The sequence below is a fragment of the Agelaius tricolor genome, unplaced genomic scaffold, assembly GCF_023055355.1.
Source record: "Agelaius tricolor isolate 1412-34295 unplaced genomic scaffold, bAgeTri1.0.p SCAF_2, whole genome shotgun sequence".
In the NCBI taxonomy this organism is placed as follows: Eukaryota; Metazoa; Chordata; class Aves; order Passeriformes; family Icteridae; genus Agelaius; species Agelaius tricolor.
This window is the reverse complement of record NW_027269262.1, coordinates 66,425,393-66,447,037: the sequence shown is the minus strand read 5'-3', so window position 1 is coordinate 66,447,037 and position 21,645 is coordinate 66,425,393. Positions and strand designations below refer to the sequence as shown.

General features: G+C 36.3%; 1 long non-coding RNA gene across 1 annotated transcript in view; it reads left to right on the top strand.

Moving 5' to 3' along the window:
• LOC139600815 (uncharacterized) overlaps window positions 1-17,808 on the top strand; it is a 54,409-nt gene extending 36,601 nt beyond the window's left edge. Inside the window, exon 3 of the long non-coding RNA XR_011682678.1 lies at window positions 15,784-17,808. This is a non-coding gene — a long non-coding RNA (uncharacterized lncRNA). The remainder of the gene's footprint in view (window positions 1-15,783) is intronic.
• Window positions 17,809-21,645: the final 3,837 nt, after the last annotated feature.

Sequence of the window (21,645 nt, the reverse complement as noted above, 5' to 3'; positions counted from 1 at the left end):
TTTTGGTGTTGCAGGTAAAAATTATTTTTTTCTTGAGATAGCAATTGATGGTTTTGCCTCTGAGAAGCTCTGAGTGAGGTCTGTGCCATCATATAACCTGGATCCTAAAACCTGGAAATATCCCTATGGATCCATATGGAAACATGCCTGTGCACATCCAGGTATGGACTCTGACTGAGTTCTACTTGGAGTGCACTTTAGTCCTCAAGGATAGGGGACACACAGAGCAATTTGCAGACCTTCTAAGAGCAATTATTCCTTAGGTATTGTGAGAAAAACACAGAAATAAATGGACTATAGAACATCTCTGCACAAACACTATTCACTTTGTAAAGATTTTTTTATTGTAGTTGAGCAATTTTGAGCTTGTGACCAAATATTAAAGAAACTGTTGTCTTTTTCTGTCTCTTCCCCATACATGTTTTCTTTTCTGGAACATGAATCCTCTTTTCAGCAGCAGATCTTATAGATGGTATTCTAAAATTATTCATATTGCTTGAATAACTCTTATGATAGATGGAGATTTCTGAGGGAATATCTAATGACCATTCATTTCAGAGACTATGGTATCCTGGACGATTGGCATGAAGGATAACTGTTACTGCAGGATTGGATAATTTTTATCCTTTCATTTTATAAATGTGTTAGGGTTGAAGGAATGAATTCTCAATGTGAAATGTAACAGATTTAAAAATGTTCAATTTAAAAATTTTTATTGTGGGAGTGTATTTTCATGGATATGTTTAGTCTGATTAGGTTTATCTTTGTTCTTTTTGTGATCACTTCCTCTTCAGCCTTTTTATTTTGCCATTCTGTTCTTAAAAATTTCTATTATTTGTTAACAAATATTTTTACCCATTATCCAATATCTATTGCAGATGTTATTTTCTGTCTCTGTGAGGGAGAAGAGTAATAAAAATTGAGTGTGATGGAATCCAGGGAGCATGTGGGATCTGGTTTATTCTTGCATAGACAACTAAGAACAGCAGCATTGCCAGGTTAATGATTAAAGGCTCAGGGAACTGAAATGCATTCTCATCATGTTTGCTGGGCTGCTATGTTTTGATAAACAAACTGCCCTGATGATAGAACTTCAAATTTAATCATGAAACCTTAAGATGATTTATTTCACCCTGTGGTGACTACTGCCACTTTAGGAATGGCATCAATAAGGACTCTCCATGTGAACTGTAGACATCTCTATGTGAATTATCCTGCAACTCAAGGCATGATGACTCCCAAACAAAGCCATCTTTAGCAAACTACTCAATGGAGCAGTAATTTCAACATCAAGTGATCTGCATTAAGGTCCAGTCAGGTGCAGGTTTTGGTTTTGAGTGGAAGGCTATCTGACAAATATGACCACCTCAATTGTGTTTAAAAACAGTACATTTGTACATAGTAAAAAGCTTTGTATCAGTTCCAGTCCATTTAGAAGTTCTGGGGTTTTTTACTTCACAATTATTGATTCAAAATTTACCCTAAAGTTTTGCTCTTACACAATATGCTTTATAAATAGGAGAGATCCATGAGATGACTATAAGGTTAACAGACACTGTGTACTCCTCTAGGACAAACATGGAGAATGGGACAACCTCCAGTACAATATCCAGGCACAGGCCCACATGACAAAGATGTTAGATGACAAAAGGTACCATCTGCATTCAGCTCGCCTGAAAATAATTTTTTCATTCTTTTGTTATCATTGTTTGCCCTCCATAGGCTATAGAGTCAATTCAGCAAAATAATTCAGCCCATGCTGGGATAGGATTGTACAGATCTCTGTTGAGAGTATGAGAATTATGCCGTGTTGGAAGAGGTGCAGGAGCATTGCAAAGACTGCAGCATGTTGCTAAGCATCACTGAATATTTGACAAGGATTATTTGGCTAATCCTCCCTTTCCTGAAAACACCTTGGTAGTGGGCCAAGAACAAACTTTATGCCAACTTTGTCCTTTGAGACTAAGATAGCCCACAGACAGTTCCTAGAACTGAAGTTTTGGCTCCAAGTGATCCCAAAAGGAAATTCAGCAGCCCAAAATAATCAATGTGTACCATAACCCAGTTACAAGTGGAGCTGTTTTATTCCTATTTAAATATTTTTTTAGTGCATTCAGGATTCTTCTATAATTTATTTTAAAATGCATACAACTGCACTGGAGTTGCAAAGAGATGAACAAAGACAATCCTCTCCTCTAGGGATGATTTTTAAGAGAAACAGTGATTCTCTTTTCAACTTGGCAATGTGGAAAACCAGCTCTGAGTCAGGGATGTTGCCTTCTGCTTTGGGAATAATTCTTCCATTGGTTTTTGAGTGTTCTATAGACTCTATGATTTTACAGCAAGACTTTTGCAAGTAGTCCCAATATCAATTTCTGAAATACACATACCAATGTGGATTTGATTTGAAAAATTGGGTCTGTTCTCCACAGTGTGAGGAGTGGAGTGATAATAGGAAGAATGATGTGGCAAACATAATTATCCGAGCAAACATTACTGATATTAGAGTAATTTTTGCATCAGTGCCAACATCAAGCTGTTTTCTATCTATTAAATGGTGATTTTTATGAGAAATTTGATGTGAGAGATGCCCCATGGACAATGGAATTTTTTTCCATAGAGTGAACTAAAAATGTTCATTCAAACAGTTATTTTTTTCAAATGTTTTTCTAGAAAGTAAATTGGAATAAAAACCATTTGATTCCTTAATTCTTGCCACAGGAGAAATTTTTTACTGTTATCCCTGGATTCATGTTCAGTTTTTCACCCAAGGGCAAATGGATGAAGTAGTTTCCAGATTACTACAGAGTTAGTAAGAAACAGTTGGTCATTTCTCAGATTTCAGTTTCTATCTATCCAAGATCTCTCTGTGCAGTATTTAAGTGTTTTACACCAGAAATGGGAGAAAGCTTGGAAGGCAGGGTCATGGCTAGCTCTCAGTTGCATGGTTAGCTCTCACTTCTGCTTCACAGAATGACCAGACCTCTCATATGCGGTGTACTGAGAATGTAATGGGTACCAACAGCATCACAGTAAAGTCCAACTGCTGCACTACTGATTCTTGCTTTATTTTTGGCTCAATTTACAGTGAAAACCATTCTCCAGGTATGAAGCCAAATGGCAGAAATAGGCACAGAACAAGAGAGGCAACCGGTATTTCTGCATCCCACAAGTGAGCTCTAAAGAGGCACTTGATAAACCAGTATTTCCTTTAGTACTATATTTCAAAAATACTATAGATTAGGACATAAGGGAAAATTAGGTGGGGAAAAAATGTCTGCTTTGTGGGTCTAGAGTAATTTAGTAGGTTTCACACTACCACGGATGCAGTCAAGGTACCCTTCTTCAGCACCTCTGAGGCTTTACTCACAAAATAATTGTTGCAGGCAGGTAGGTGTTATGTCTCCAGGGGAGTAAATGAGATGGAGCTGGAGTATACAAAACCTTGTAAATCAGTGTCTAAATGGAAATTTAGGAGGTGTTAAACATCATTATATGATCACCACAGCATGCAGTGTTCGAGTGTTTGTAGGTTCTTTTCAATGTCCATTCTAGATATAAACCAAATAGATCTGTGCTCCCTATGATCCAGGGAAATGGCCTGTTTGGCTGGGAGCCATCTAGAGTAGATTTCTGAAGAGGCAGGCAATTCCTCTGCTTGGCTTGTCACCAGTATTTTGTCCTCCCAGTGGTTTGAGACTTTAAAAGGTTCTTTCTACTGCAGGTCCTAAGTCCAGTACCCTCTTTCAAAAGTACTACCTCATAGCTTTCCTTTAAAGACTGTTTTCATGGTTCTGCTGTTCTCTTTCTTCCCTACATTTCCCTGTCCCTGAGCCTGAGTGGATTCTGATTGCATCCATCACCTTTCTGGAGAGTGCTCTGTGCTTAAGACTGGAGGTTATGTCTACCCTAAATGGAATGAGGCAAAAAGAGGGGAAGAGAAGTTTTTCAATTTTAAGGAAGACAGACTGAAGAAGAGATGCAAATGAATGAGATGCTTTTGACTTTGGTACTGGACTCTTTCAAGGCTGAAAGTGAAAGCAATGTTTTTTTCATTACTATGGAGAAGAACAAGATATTTCCTTGACTCCATTATGCTTATGGCACTTGAAAATTCTGGAGTGTTTATTCCTTTCTATGAAGAACTTCAAGGAATAGCTTTGCAGATTATCACATCAGGCTATGAAATCATCTACAAAGAATAGTGCTAGATCTTCTAAAGGTGATTCATCTAAAGGTGATGAATCTCTGAGAGGTGTACCCTGCTTACTAAATGAGTTTGAGGAGACTTTGTCTATATGGTTTTCTTCAGAATCTTTATTATGAAAAACAGAGGAACATTTTGTTGTTTATCATCTTGCCACAGTTGTGTCATAATTTACAAAGATGCATGCATATTGTAATTACCTGTCTTAGATATTGAGCTGCTTTTGGAAGTCTCTTTTGTTTTGGGTGGAATTTTCTGTTTTAGAAGACAAGAACATGATTTTGTTCTGATACAGTAACCATAATTCTAACATAAAAGGCTTTTACTTATGTAGCAGCTGCAGAATGCTAATGTAGCTGTTAGATATCTCTTTTCTATTGATTCAGTCCTGTTTGAATAAACACTTAATATTTAATGCCAAATCTGACAAAAATTAAGAGGATCAGTGTGAACAGCATCTATTTAGTAAATACCATTTTTTACTTTCATTTGTTTGCCACTTGTAAGGGGCATCTGAAAAAAATTCAAGTTTTCAGAACACTGCTAGAAGAAGCTAGAGGTTATGACCTACTTATTCTTAAAACATGTCCTGTAGAGGAGGGACTTTGTGAATGTCTCTGTGAAGGATGCAGTCCAGATCATTTGCTAGTGAGTAAAACCCAGAGGAGTGAATGTTTGTACTTTGGTCAGAGAAAAAAACAAAAGCAATTCAAACAAAACTGGCTAAGAAAAACATGTTTACTGGATTTCCTCTGGTTTGCCTCCTTCTTTTTTTCTCATTTCTTCCTCTTACTTTTCTCCATGTTGCCTAAATACTTGCTTTACCCTTGTTTTGAACTGGGATGTCCCACAGAGCACAAAATTTGTTTTCAAATACAGGCAGTTTCAGCAGATAATGGGTAGATCTGTGTGATGTTTGATGGATTTGAATACAAAACAGGAGAAGATCTGTATCTAGGCATAACTGAATCATCAACATGCCTGTGAAGATCTCTCCCATAAACAAAGCAGTGACAGAGAAGGAGCTGGTGCTTAATCCAAAACAGCTCAGGGATCCTTAGTGCAAACAAAGACTGATTTGAAAAATGTGGTCAATAGGCTTGGGTTATATAAAAATGCAGCCTTTCCAGGAAGAAAAGAAGAAAAGAAAAGAAAAGAAAAGAAAAGAAAAGAAAAGAAAAGAAAAGAAAAGAAAAGAAAAGAAAAGAAAAGAAAAGAAAAGAAAAGAAAAGAAAAGAAAAGAAAGAGAAAAGAAAAGAAAAGAAAAGAAAAGAAAAGAAAAGAAAAGAAAAGAAAAGAAAAGAGAAAAGAAAAGAAAAAATCTTTAGCAACTGGGTAACTGGAGCAAAGGGTGTAAAACCAATGTTTAGTATAAGCCTCTGTCTTCTAAGGAGAGAAAATGCATTCAAAGATATATTTGTATGGATAAAAGATGCCTCTGCAAAAAGTTACTGATTAAGTGGAATTTTAATTACTCTAAACTGCTAGAAATCTGAACTTCAGAACTGATCTGAGACCTAGGGAAAGAAACAAGTTTGCAAAAGAGAGAAGCTTACCCTGGAGTGCTTAAGAACAAGTGATTACACTCAAGTCAGAAACAAGATGGTCCTGTACAATAGGGAATAGAATAAAAATATTTTATTTCTATTCCTGCACAACAGGGAATAGAAATAAAAATATTTCAAAGGAAAGGACCTCAGATGAAGCCACTAATATCTATAATTCTTTCAGAAATTTGTGAATGACAAGAGATAATTAGGAGATTTATAGTCAAAATCTGTGTTTGTTTAAAGTCGAGGATTACATCAATATTTCTTTTCCTTCTTTTTGGATTTAACTTTGGAGAAAGTTCTTAGAGTCTGTTTTTAATTCTCTTTTTTCCTCTGCTTAGGGAAGACTGAATTTTACTGCTTTAAACTCTGATTGGCCAATGTTGTTCTGAGCCATTTTTGATTTTTTGCGTTATTAAAGGGAACCTTTAATCCCAACTTAAACCAAATGAAATTATTATTTCAAAATCATTTAAAAAACTAACCACAGATGAATGGCTGTGCTTCTTGCCTTGTTTCAAACATTTCAGACATGAACCCTTCTTGCTGCAGGGTAACCCCCTCCTCCTCCCAGCCTGCATCCATGAAGAAACTGCATCCATGAGTCCCAGAAACTGCATCCATGAGTCCCAGCATCTATCAATAAAGGAAGGACTTTTAAGGGAAAAAAAACCAACCCCAAACTCATTGTAACAGAGGTCTGGGATACTATCTCAGTATAACTACTCTCCTGTTAACAAAGCTGACCTAGTGGCAAAGTTAGATCCCTAAAATTCTGCAGATTCAGTTCTCCACAGATTGAACAATGAGATCACACCCTGAGCAGATAGGAAGTCTACCAGACAAGAGAACATTAATTTTAGCTCACTCCAATACCTGATAGGTCCATAAGCCATTTCCCAATGCTCTCTGCATCCCTCCCTTCATGACTTCCCTTTAATCAATTCAAACTTAGGACAAACTCCTCTACCATAAAAGTCAATGAGGTTTTGTCAGGAGAACTAATCTCACCTTCAGGCCTTCCTTTGATTTCTGTGTTTCTTTTTGTCTCATTTGTGTTTTGTCTCAAAGCATACAGTGGCAGCATGTCAGTCCATCCATTAGAAAGTTTCCTTTACATGTTCTGGTGCCATAGTTTTTAGGATTTAGAAACTATGAACATAAAACTGAAACAACTGTGAGAGTAAGCTGGGCCCAGAAAATATCTGTTGTGTGAAAATATTTTCAAGAGTAATTGCATCTTTATTTCTATTCCATCTCTACTCACAGGACCTTGAGAACCCTTCTGCTTCTGATAGGAGAAAGGGGAGTCATGACTGTTGCTCTCTGATGCATAGCAAATATAGTTTCATAATCAGATTCTAAAAGGTATTGATAAGTCTTGAAATTGAGCAGAGGAAAATAAAAATGTGTAGAAAATATTCTTCATAGTTGCAGCAAGAGTTATTGCTTGAAAAGACACAAAAAAGATGTAGGTGAAATGCCACAGACCTAGAGGCCTGTGAGACCCAGGGAATGTGTAGAACTTTGGTATGATCAATTGAGAAATCAACATACCAAACTCTGGATATGATAGTTAGACTTAGATGAGGAATAAAATAAGGTGTGGATCTGACTATTCTACTCTACCAGCTTGAATAAACCCCTGAATCCTGAGAAACATTGATCACAAGGGTACATTTTAATGTCTTTATTAATGATACTCACTATTCTTTCTCCTTTGAGTTTCTTCATATCACCAAAAGATAGTGTAAATGTATATCACTCACAGAATAGAATTTAAGAATTGAAAGAATTTAAGAATAGAAGTACCTCTCTCTTCCCTTTGCAAAGATTTTTTGACAAGTTGAGGAATTTTCAGAAATTTTCTCTGGAAAATAAGCTTTATGATTAATTTTTTCTGCAAAACTACAAAGTTCCTGTCTCAAAATACCATATTTTTTCCTTATTTTTAACTTTTTCCTGCAAACTTTCTACATTTTCTTTTCTGTGGTAGCAAAATAGTCCCATATTGCTGTCCCACTACAAGCCCTCAGTGATATTTCACTGACTGGCATGAAATCACATGATTGCACTAAGTTCTTTGATTCTCTGATCCTTTTTATTCATAGAAGAATAACACCTATAAAACAAATCTCCATATGGATCTTTTGTGACTAGATGATTGATTCAGGATTCATTTGTTTTATTTGCTATACTGGGCAAAGTTCTTTCTGAAGACTATTGAAGGAGATTAAAAATAATAACATAAAACTGTGAAGTATTGCACTCATTCACATAGTGACCTGGATCATTCTTAAGGTATACCACAGATTTGCTAGTTTTTTAAACTGTGATTTGTTTGTTTGTATTTTTGTTTCTTTGGAGCTTGTTTTGGTTTGTTACAATACAAAGAAGTGAAGGACATGACTTCTGAAAAAAATGTTTTTAATAGATCAGGGTAGAATAACTGTAGCTTGAGTAATATAGCAGAATTGTGTATATATCTGAGTAGCAGGAGCACCAAAATTTTCCAAAAAAATGTTAAAAAAATAAAGTTGCTGTTGAAATATTTTCTCCAAAATTGCATTAGATAAATTTGGCAATGGACAATAAAGAGGTAAATTTTATTTCCATTCCTTTTCAGTGCAAAAAGGTTGACGGGATCATGAACCTGCTCTGTGACAGTGAGCATAAGGAAGAAGCTAACTGATCTCCCTTGATTGTGAACTACCATTTATTGATTCCTTGAGCCCTAGAGAACTCTCTACAGCCTTCAGTGTGACCTCCAAGCTGTGTTTGCAGGACAAAGGGAATGTTATCCACAAAGAGTGCTGGGCTGGGGAGCCAGTTGCCTAAACTGTTCAGTAGGAAAGAGTAAGGACAAAGGGAAATCTTAAATCTTTGCATATAGTTATATTCCAGGCACCTGGCATAGCACTACTGAAACTTGGAAATCTGGATCTGTGGTAAGAGTAACCAAGAAAACAACGTCCTTAAATAATTGTAATGCAATATTTTTGTGGACCTAGTCCATAGATAGAAAACCAAAACAAATTTGGAAGTTCTTGACTAAGGAAGATCATGACTTAAAGAATTGCTGTCACCACTACATATTGGTCAGATCTGACTCTAACTTTATACCTTGCCCCCACATCATCATAAGATGGTACAGAGGCTTATTTTAATCAGATTTGGTGAAATATGAGAAGTCACTGCATCTTGAAAAACTAGGAAAAGGTTTGCTTCTACATATACCAAATATGTAGAGAGATAACACATTTATTTGGATCAGGACTTCTACAAATGCAAATGATATGAATTTGCATAGATAGTTACTCAATTTTATAGAGCTGTAAGCTGTGAAAAAATGTAACAGAAAAGTTAATAGAAGCATTTAATAATGGACAGTGAGCAGGCACCATAAATCTAAGCAGAATTAGACGTCAGAGAAATGTAGGCAACAGCTCTTCTATACAGGAAAGATTCCTTAGCTGCAGGACATTTAATAATGCTATTATGCAACAAATGGCTCATACACATCCTAAAAAATCACCAGCAAGTTTATACTAATGTGAATTTCAAGACAGTTTGGAAAATTCTGGTAGGATTTGCAAGGATTCTGAGAGCCCAAAGTCAATGGTTTAGATTCACATCTATTAGGATGGCAGGTGTCTAATTTTTAAGGTAGAACACCAGGAATGGGAAAAGCTCCTCTATGACTTCCAGCTATCCATGAAGTGCTCCCTTGCATTTCATTCACACATGAGGAGGGCTTCATTGCATTTTTGCCTCCTTTGTGCAGAGATGTATTCTGCCTTCCTTGTAGGGGGTTTGGCAGAGAAATCTAACCTCAGTCAAGCAGAAATCGAGCCCATGGGGATTCCTAGAAGATGCTTCACTGACAGCTTTGAAAACTGATGATGGAAAAATAACCCTCTTGTGACAAGTATTTTCAATTTCAGGTTATCTGTGGTGTGAAAATGCAGAGCTTGGATGCCAAAATATAAGACCAGACAGAATGCCTGTCCTTTTGCCCACAGAATTTCATAAAAAAGCCATTAAGACCAGAACTCAATTGCAAGTGGAGGCAGTTTCCTGTGTTTCCTGTCAGGTCAGAAACCTTTTTTTTTGCCCAAAAAAGGGTGTGTACATGAGGCCATTCACCTGGCAGGACCTTTGCTTGTAGTTGAGGTTCTGTCTGTTGCTTCATAAAGTTTTGGAGGAAACAATTATAGGATCTTTAAAATAAAATGTCCCTGTGGTAAGATATTTTATTACCTGAGGGTCTAATTATTATTTTTTTAATCCTTGAAATGAATAACACTCCCATTGGCATTAGCTGGGCTCCTACCTGAGCAGAAATTGAATTTGAACTTTTGAGTGTGATCCACAAATAATATTGAGCACATTGAGAAGGAAGGAAATGCTTGTTACAATAATGCACAACTTGTGCAGTTTCATCTCTCCCTGTGTCTTTATAGGTGTGCACAATTCTAGGACACACATGAACACACACTCAGAGTGGAGAAATATTTTATGTAACTTTTCCTCAATAGTTATAAAAAGTTTCCTATTCTATCATACATATACTTTTTCTTTCCTTACTGCATAAAAGTTCCCCAAAACTTTTTTTTTTCCTTTTTGAAGCTCTTTTTATATCTCCTCTCAATTTTACTGCCCAAAAGCAAACAAGCACAGTAATTTTAATCTTTGAAATGACATCTCAATTTAGTTTGGGAAATGTTAAGCATGGCCTTCGCTATTGTCTTCCTTTGGATTTCCTTCCAATGACCCACTGGGAAGGGCTTGGGCTTTTTGAGGTGGACTCTTGTTGTCTGCTCATGGCCCAACAGGATCAGCAGTGGCCCCAGAGTAGATGACCTCACCAAGTCCAGGCCTTCTCCACATAGGTCCTGATTTCCACAGAAGCAGGGGTTTATAAGTATTCATCATCCTTTATGATAGATAATGTACTATGCATGTCAGATCATTCAGTGAACCCCCTGACGGGTGATGGGAGGAAGGAAATCAGGTTGAATTATTATAAAGGCTTTGTTTAAGCAGACATAAGGACATTTTGGAGGCATAGTAAATACATGTGCTGATGAGAAGATTTAAATTTGACTCATTAGTTAAAAAAAGCAATCCTCCAATTTATTTTTTCACAACACTCTAAAGTTTACAGCTAGAAGAAGGTATTCGTTAAAATATGCATCAAAGGGTTCTTGCTATAATGAAAGGTAAAAAATAAATTATTCTATGATCACATTCAACATTTTTGCTTTATTCATGTTATCATTAGAGATTCCTTCTCAGGCAGCTAGATATTGATGATAGTTGTGAATATTTGATGCACTTTAGTAATTTGAGTTGGAGATGTGAATAAGAAATTAATTGAAAAGTAGTATTATTCAAATTGAAAAATGTTTATCTAATATGCAAGAATCATCCTGTGATTACAATATCAATATACAGTTCAGCATTGTTAGGTGATTTCATTTGCTAGTGGTTGCCATGTCCTTAAAGGTAATAAAGGGTATCTGAATACCTGTTGCCAGAGTCTCAGCAGAGTACAGTCATTGAGACAATGGTTCTTATCTCTGGAGGATGATTATCCCAAGATTCAACCTGGATCTGAATGAGGGTCAAAGATTTTATTTCCTTACGTTTATCATTGGAACAAGAAATTAAAGAGGTTGATCAAAATATTGTAGAGGTGGATACTTTTTTGTTGATACTATGTCTAATGTTAATTTTGTAATGGAGGAGTTGGATTTTCTACTGGTCTAAAATGATAAATCACCATCAAATCTTACCTGATCAAGGAATTCATCCCTGTGTATTCAAGCTGGGCATGTTCTAAAATTGCTATCTTTTGATTCTAATTATTCCTAACTAATGTAAGGTAGTCTGTTCTAAAGTATTGCAGATGAAAAAGTTTATTTGTTTTTGCTGCTCAAGACACACTCAGATCCTGTCATCACTCTTGGTTCAGCACAGCAGTTTCAAGGAAAGTACAGGTCTGTATTATTCATCTTTCTTCTTAGAGAGGGAAAAAAGGAGCTTTTTTTTTTTCTTTAAAGATAAAATATCCAATGCACTTTTGTTGTGGTCGAAAATGACATGGCAGTGTTTTTTCTCTTTCCTCTCTATTATAAAGATTGACATGCTCATTTTCTTGCAAAAAAGGCATAGTTTCAATAAATTAATCTGTTTTTAAAAATCATACACTCATCACCATTCTGCTCTAGGAGCAGCGAACATTAAACTTTCATTATTTCTATTAGCAGAACACATATAATGCACTTCAGAAATACAATTAGCCACCAAGTCTGGCTGACAGCTGTGCAGGTGATTGTAGCCATTGTGAGTGTAAGAAGTGAATGTAGCTCTTGGTAACAGGTATCTTTGACAATGGAGGAATCTCTGCAGTGAAGTAGGAAAATTGTCTGCAAGTTAAATAACTTCTGTTTTCACATGAGTCACCAGGCATATTTGCAAGTGTATGTTACTTAGTAATCCAAACTAAAAACACCAGAATGAGCCAGCATTTTTAATGAGACAATCTTTTAATAAGAATGTCAAAAATGAAAAGCAGATTTTCATAGGTCTTCAGGTTAATATATAATCATTTGGGAAAAAAATTATACTGTGTATCTATTCTAAATAGAAACATTTCCCTTGTAACTAGCTTGTCCTGGTAAATGTGGACCAAAGCCAGTTTGCAAATAAACACAAGCTGGGTGGCAGACTGGAAGGAGCAAAATGGGTTATGACATTCAGTTGTTGGTTATTTGAGGTGACAATTATATGCCTTTCCATAATGGCCCCTCCCCATAAGTATTTCATAGGCCTCTATATTAAAATCACTGTTTGTTACCATCCAATGTTTCTGAGTGGAATATATTTTAGTACCTCCCTTCTACGTGGCATAGAAATCTTTCTCTAGATGCTGGTGTAAATGCATTGCACACGTGTTGTTGACTTCCCAGAAATGGCTCCATCAGGACAAGCTGGTTTTGGCTCCTAAGTGATCCTGGCTGTGTTGTGTGTGTCTGCCTGGGCTGGCAGTAGTGACATAACATCATGAACAAAGTGCCTTTCCACACTGCAAAGGCCAAAAGAGGTCTGGACAGTCTATTTGTTTGTCTGTCTCATTCTATTTGTTTGTCTGACATCTGTGCACATCTACAGAACTGTCAAGATTCCTGGAGAACGCAAGTCTATGTATTTCCCATTTTTATTGTGGAATGGACTGCTGAGTGGGCTGCCATAAGCTGCCTCCAAGACAAAGGAGCTCTGAGCAAACAACCCTACTGCATGCTGTGCTTTAATGGTGTGATTTAGCCACTCAGGATTTATTAAGAGAGAAATGTAGGAGTTTAAACAGTAACTGATAAAACTCAGAAACAAGTTTTATCTTGCTGAAAGAGTTTTAACTTGTGGATTAACTTCAAAGTTTCATTGTTTTATCTATCTAGTAACTATATTTTACTTTGTAAATACCTGTGAAACAAACATATTTGGGTATTGAAAAAGGTCTTTGTGTGCATTTTTGTAGTATATCTGCATGTCTGTATTTTTTTGTCTCTAATATCTGTTTGGTTCTTTTTATAGTGTTTATGTCTTGCTCTTTGCTATTAGCATTTGAAGACCTTTCAGCATTAACTTTTAAATGGAATCACAGGTCATTTATCTTGGAATGTGTGCTGAGAAGTAATCAATCGTAGCATCACTTTATTGATGGTGCTTTGAAAGTCTTCCAGAAAAACTCTTTGCCTTGTTCTGTAGTTCATTCTGATGGGATTGATTTATGCTAAATATATGTCCTTGGGTTCCACAAGAGCTGCATTTTAGTGGTTGGCATCTTCCTATTCTTCTTTGGCAGTAATAATAATAAAAAAAAAGGATTATGTTGCTCATTAAAATACTACAGCCATTAGCAGAATTTAATTATTCAGAGAAGTACAACGGAGCCATTAATAAGACACTGTAATGACGTGAAACACCACCCACAAAACAGGAACATTCTTATACTCCCATGCAGATTTCACAGACTGAAGCCTTGTTTGTTATAAGAAAGGAAAATATTGAACAAAAAATCTGCTCAATTACGAAGCAAAAGTGATTTAAAATTAAGAGAGGAAATAAAATTTGTGAAAGAGGGTGGAATAGTAAAATATGGTGTTCTTCTCGTATTATTTTATATGTAACTTTCATTAATCCCATGGCAGAAAAATTTCCAGAGGCAAGATAGACCTTTGTAAGCCTCAGGTTAAGGTTTCCCTCTTTAAAGAGTGAATACCAATGAACTCTAGACAAAATTTAAAAAAGAACAATTGAAATAATCAATATGACAAAGCAAATGTATGCAGAATAGCTGCAAATGGTTTATTGGAATAACAGTGCAATTGCATTTAAAAACCTAGAGACATCTCTGGGGAGACAAACCTGGGTCAGATGTAAAAAGATACAAAATTTTAAATTATTTTCAAGTATTTAATGAAACCTCTCAACTGAAACAGGCTTGCTAAATTATTTATTGAAAAATCTAATTAGTACATGTAGCTCTTAGAGCTTGGATTTAGTCTTTCTGAAGTGACCCATATATCTCTCAGAGAACAGGATATCAGAAGAATTCCAAAGATTGCAGAAATTGCTAAGAGGTATTAAAGAAGCAATTTCATCTTTCCATGTAATATCAGTTGCATAATTTTCCTCTGATCTACATTATGGAGGAAATAATAAATGCTGTATATTAAGAGACAAAAAATAAATCTACTTTATCTTGTTCCATGAATGCTCAGGCTTCTGAAATTCATGAAGGACAAAACACTTTCAAGAAACCAATACTAGGGATCACTGACTTCCTCCTCTACATATGTTTTGACATGAAGTAATGTTTTTCTAACTACAATTTGTAGACAGAAGTTTCTCACTTTCTGAAAGCATAAGTTCAAGCAGGACACTGGGCAGCTTTTCCTGGTGTTGGACTTGGTCTCCTGGAAGGTGCTGTGGTGTGTGCAATGCCAGTAAGAGGGAGTCACCCCACCATTAGTCATGATGCCTGGAACATTTTGGTATTGCTTGACAGAGGATTAGAACTCTGCTTGAAGAAGGTGATTTTCTTCATGAAAACTGGACTTGTTGTGCTGCCTTTTCCATTCCCTTTCCTGGGGAAAAATATGAGTATATGTGCTTGCAAGAAAGGGAGGAAATACTCTGAAAAATAACAATTAGTTGGAACAACGACACTTGTCAGAGGTGAGTTCTGGGAAAGAATCTGAAAAAGGTAAAAAAGCTGAAATGGTCGAGCAGAGGTTTTTCTATAATCCAGTGAATGCATCATTTAAGACATTAATTACCAGTGAGAAAATGAGACAATAGAAAGAGAAAAATGGTTGATTATGTTTAAATCACTGAGTCACATTCAAGCATCATAATCACCAGTAAGTTACAGGTTCAAGAAAATACTGAATTTCCAAGATATCTATAGAGGTAGTGCTGTTATTTACAAAAGAGATTTTTTTGTTTTTTGCTCTTAGAAATTTGCCTATTTTAATGATAGATTCCCTTATTAGCAATCTGAACAGGATTTTCCTCAGTTATAGGAAGTCCCTGTACCAGAACAGATTTAAAAATTACAAAGAAAGATTCAGCAGCTTAAAAATGTAGTTACATCTCTCAAAGACTACAAAACCAAGGGGTTTTAAAAATTAGCTCTGTTGGAGCTGTGAAGGGAGTGTGGGGACTCATGTCCCTGTTATCCCTCGGGGAGATCTGGAGGCATGGGGAGTGTGCTGAGAATGGGCTGCAGCATTTTGAAATTGGGCAGCATTTGCAAGAGGTTATTTCAGAGAGAAAGTAGGCAGGATTTAGAACAGGGAATGTGCCTATGTCCCTTGCCTTCAGAGACTGCTAAAAATAGGTCTCCTTAGGTGTTAGTATAATATACTTTATAAATCAGGGTGGGGTACTGAATGCAGGATGACTGGAAAGGGAAAATATTTCTCAATCCTTACCTTTTTTTGTGCTTGCATGCAGATTATCCAGCCTGTTCTACCACCAGTCAGAAGAGGAACAGAGAAAATGTGTCTCTGGAACTCACTGCTGTGCATGGACTGAGAAGGGAAGGGAGCACATGCCACTGCCACATAGAAACACAGAGAGAACAAGTGGGAAAGCTCCTGCAGCACCTAGAGGAAATATAGCTGTCCCAGAATACAGAAATGTACTTTTCAGGGAAAAAATATATATATTTTTAAAAGTCAGGTTGGAAAAGATTAATACAGTGAAGATGGAAAAGATTAATACAGTGCCCTCAGCATGCTGCTGCCAATGGGCTGTGCTACAGAACACCATTTACCTCTGCTTCCCTCTTGTTTGCTATTGCAGGTGTACTGTTGTGCCTGCATTTTCATATCCTGTCTTTAACATAATTTATCTGATTTTATCTCATTATTTTTTCATATTAGTCCCAGGAAGTGCATTAACTGCCCTGCTGGTTTAATATTTCCTCTGTGCTACAGGAAGACAATTTTCAATATTTTGTGCAAAGATTAAAACATTCACTCAAAGTTCTTGCTCATATTTATTAAAGGACAGTATTTCTCTTACCTGTACAGTGGTGGCAGTTTTTCCTAGAAATACATCTTCCATTTGGGAAATCTTCACTTCTAGTACAATAAATGCACTGACAGCCACCATAAAGTATGAACAAGACAGATACCAAGCGAGGGAAAACTATAAGAGGCCAGGTATTGTTTTTAATTTAAGGAGACAGACTGTGGTTATTAACATCTTCTAAATCCCAGTAAAAGCTCATTATGCCCAGTTAGTTACAGTGTAGCTCACTTTCCATTCTCTTTAGAAATGCAGTAATCCAGATATTAAAGGATCCATTCTTCCATGTGCTAAGGAAATTTAAGCAACAAAGTGAAGGGGCTGACGGTTATTAGCACTAGTGTTGACATTTAAGAATTCAAGAGTCTCTCTGAGGAGCTGAACCTGTGTCAATTGTGAAAGGAAAGGGGGTTGTGAAATAATTTCATTCCTATAATGAAATCGCTGACATGAAATCTCCCAGTTGCTGAATTATTTAGAGGAGGAAAACGTAGTAAGTAAAATCTGCTTTTGTCGCAGCTAAAATAATTGCTTCTGTATTTTCTACTCCTACATTTTTCTCTGGAGGCTTTTTATATCCACAAGTAACAGGTGGACTTTCACCACATATGGGCTTTTAGCAATTTCTTTTATGAAGTAAGTAATACAGAAGGAAATAATTAAGATAGCCAACAGATTAAACCTGGGATGCAATGCCCAGTAGCAGCAGCCGCCTAATCTTTTTGGGCATGTACATTTTATATGAAGGAGACCTTTGAGGAGTTTCATATTGACCTGTGTGAGTGTCTCAGACAAAGTTCTTCTCTTTTTGAACTCACACAGACCAGATGGGCCTTGCCATAGGACTTTCAAATAAAAAAATAAAGCCCAAGTCCACACTAGGGCAAGTTGAAATGTCAGAGCAGAGCTCGTGCTTTTAAATGTGTTAAGTTTTTTGAATGCCTCTTTTGTTTAGTCAGGTTTTGCCTAATTGTAGGTTGTGGGTGTAATTTCCTTGTGGTGATTTGGTTATAGCACAGACAGAGCCTCCTGAAGGCTTTTTTCTAAGTTGGAAAATGATTTCACTGCAGTCACACATGTTTAAGTTCAGCAGCTTTCCAGAATTTATGTAGTTTGACCGGAACAATGGCAAAACCCAATTATTGCAAGATCCCTTTTACACTTAATGTGACACTGAGGGGTAACAATTGCTTCTGCCCATATATGTTTGCAAATAAATATTGATTGTGCATTTGCTTTTTGTGTTCAAGCATCTGTGTTTATTACTCACTCAATTTGCAATTTTCCTCCACTTTATGCTAACAATTTTCTTCAGTGTAGTACAGCAGACAAATCTTTTTTAATGTGGTTTTCCATCTCCTGGGCAACATTCACCCCTTTACACCCTCACACCTCAGAATCTCGACTTTTTCATTTCAAGACCTAACTCCTCAACTTTCTGCTGGCTTTTATTCTGTCTCTATAAAGCCTTATTGCACATCTAACTCTTACAGTGTCATTTCTTTTCCCTAGTGGTTAACCAAAAGATTTTCAGTGGAACTGCAGCAAGTAATGAACAGTAAATATTTCTGGGTATATAATGAGAATATGGATATTTAAATGGGACTGAGCATTCAGAGATAAATAAATAATAAAATTAACTCTTGGCAGAATTCTGGCAGTGAGGGAGCTTTTGCAAGGTATGACTCCAGCTATTCAAAAGAGAAGGGAGCACTGATATGGAAAATTGCAAAACATTGATGGCCAATCGTTTGTCATTTCTGATAAGCTATATATCATAGTTATAATTTAAAAAAGTAGTAAAAATGATTCATATTATGCTTCTTCTCACATATTCCTTTGGTGTGAAGATGGGGAGAAGAAAAGGCCTTGACCCTGTGTAAGCACTGCTCAGTTATTGCTAAAACATCCCTGTGTTATCAAGCACAGATCCCTCTGTTTCCAACACAAATCCAAAATGTAGCCCCATACTAGCTACTGTGGAGAAAATTAACTCTACCTTAGCCAAAATCGGCACATAGGTATTCTCTTTCAATCAAAGAAATAATGCTTCAAAGAAGTATTCTGAAGAGGAAGTTGCACTGAGTAAAAGGTTTGCTGTGACATATGAGCTGATATGGAAAGCAAGGTGGTCAGAGATTATGAAAAAGGCAGCATTCTCCTCAATTAGCCTAGACTGCAAATAAACTGCAGAAATTCCTCTGTTAATGTTTTTTTTTTTTTTTTTTTTTTTTTTTTTTTATGACCAAAAAAAAAAAAAAATCTTTGGTTTAAAGGTTTGGTGATGATTCTGCAATAGACTTCTAGGAAGGGATTAGGATAAAAAAGAAATTTTCTTTAGATGGAGATTTGTAAGTTCAGGAGATTTTAGAATGAGACTGGGTGTGGTGAGCCAGACTGTTCTTTCCAGTCCTGTTTGGTTATGCAGCTGCTGTTTACCCTCTTACCAAATATTTGTTTGTCCTGTGGAATTAAAGACAGTTACCTGACTGCTTGCCTTTAATTCTCATGTCTTAAATGAGGGCCCTTTATTAAGTCTGAAATGTCTTCAACACTTTAATGAATCTAAAAGGCTCTTGCAGAACTGAGACAACCAGGAGGCATTTCATTTCATGCTCAGGTGTGTTGAAGATGGTAATGTATGAAAAGTTTAAACTGCTACAGTTTTTCTTCCTGTTTTTTACTATTGTTAATATGAGAGAGATTATTTATAGACTATTTCTTAACATCAGTGTGTGGCCTCACATCACCATTTGGCTTTCTTACAATGTCTGAAGTGGTGAAGGTTGTTCAAGTAGACCAGTCAATGATTTGTGATTTACAATCTCTTTTTCCTTGAAGTGATATGCCAGGGTAATACAGCATAACAGCTCCCTCATACCCTGCTTTAATCATTACTTGATGTTGCATGAAGTCATAGTAACAAGAAGTCCAAATTCAATATCTGTTGGCTTCCTCATAGCATACTAAGTGGCTGATGATTTTTAGCTGTTAGAAGTTCTTTTCTTTTTTCTCCACAAGCTAGAAGCTTTTCAGATTCTTTGTTCTAAATATTTGTGGTTTGGGACATTGACATTTCCAGCTTCACATTTGATCTGATGTGACTGACTATAATGTGGATCTGGCTTTGTGACTGAACTGGTGGCCTAAAATTAATTTTTAATGAGTGAAATGAAATATGCATTTGTAAAATGAGATTCATCTAAGGCAAGAGCAGCTAAGATGAAATATGCCCTAAAACTACCTATATACCTCCTTTGTACTGTCAATTACAAGAAGAACCTCCAGCAATGAGGTCAGAGGTAAAAAATCCACAGTTTAGGTATCTAAAATGAGGTCAGTCTAAACGACATATAACATAAATCTGTGAAGTTTAATATGTAGGTTGCCTTAATATCTGTCAATTCCATCAGAAACTCCTGACATCCCTGGATGTGGCTTCCATCTGTGTGTGCAGTCTCATTTCCAATAGCTTTTGGTTTTTTGCTTTCCACTAAATGACTTCAGGCCTCAACTTATTCAAGGAACAGAATCTTCTTCTCATTCTGTGACTTCTGTGAATGCTCTTCATTTTGTCCTTTTCAGATTTTTAACTGCTTCCTTCTTAGAAGAACAAAGAACACTCCTACAGATGCAGAGCTAGCAGCTGGTATACTGGAGGAAAGTGCAGTCTCTGCTCCCATTTGATTAACTCTGGCTCCTGAGAGCTTCCAGGAGATCCCCTTTCCTCACCATGAAGTTCTGGAGCACAACCACTTATTTAAAAATGTTTTTCTATTTGAGGCTGTGTCACAAAGTGATAGAGCCTCTTTGTATCCTTGATTACATTACATTTTGCTTGAGCCATTAGGGAAATCCTGACCAAACTGAACAAAACAATGCAGAGCAGAATTTATCATGTAATCTTTGATTGATATTATTGCAAAGTTTGTTCAGTGACAACTGTGGAAAATTTGGAAAACAGGGAAAAAATTGGAAAATTCGTCTGTAAAATACAGTAAAATACATTGCAAACCATAGTCACAGTCATCCCTAGATGACACCCAAGGTGTTATATCAGGCAGTTTCCCCAAAATTACTGAAAGCAAGATGCCAGCTTATTTTCTAGTCTTGAAAGGAGGTCCCCTTGGTGCAGCACTGCATCACTCCAGTGCTATGATGCTGGTTTTTATCATGGTTCCTGCTAAATCCATTAGCTTCATAGAGGACCAATGGATGAAAAGCTTGTTGATTGTTTTTGTGATTACTAAATCAGCAGAATTTAAAAGAAAGAAACACTGCTGAAACAAATTATAAGTGCCAGAATATTACATGTAACATTTTATTGTGTTTTACATATGAAATACCCCATCATTCTGGACTTGGTTAGTGTATGATATCAAAATTGAGTTTTTACAACAATTTAACAGGTTTTGTCAGCTAGATCTAAACTAAAGAGCTGCCTAATTTCTGTCTCTGGTATACTAACATCTCTAAAAGTAAACAGCATGTCCATAGTTTACTGTTCATTATAGCTTAAACTAAACAATAATCAGTCTGTGAGACTCAGGCATTTAAAGTCAGTTTTGTCATTTTCTTCAGTGTACTTAAGCTCAGCAGTTAAGGCAGCTTCATCTATGATGGAGATCATTACTGAATGTTATTCTCTGGTGTTTCGTTGCCAATCTTCTGTATTACACACACCAACTATGCTATAGCCATTATAAAGGAAACTTAGTTTTACACTTCTGTAAACATTTTTATTCTAGTCTAATACTTCTTCAATTATTTTTTTTTAAATTATTAAATTGTTATTAAATTATTTTACTCATTATTTCTGATATGTTGTCTTTTGAGCTTAGGTTTCCAAGTCTTAAGTAGCTTTTTTTTGTAGTTATTCTTACTTTGAAAGGCTCTACTATTTTTAATTAAAATAAAGAAAAATAATGGACATTCCCCTAATTGGAAAAAATATTGTACCGTAATTGAATAAACTCTTACAATGCCTTGCCAGAACACTGGTGCAGGGGTCATTAACATGACTGATGCTTTCTCTCAAAGATGCTGAGAGATTCATGGGCTGCATTAGATTCCAGGGAGTGGCTGTACCAGAGATTCCCTACTTGACCAGGAGAGATGCATTGTTCTGTCTGGCAAAAAGAGGCAGTGATGTAGGTAGGAATAAAGGGCAAGAACTTTACTCTGTTGAAGAAAATAAACCAAGGGGTAAATATTTAGATACATCTTCCTTGTCAGTACAACACAAAAGGGCAGGAGAACTGGAAACCTTCAAATGAGTTTCTA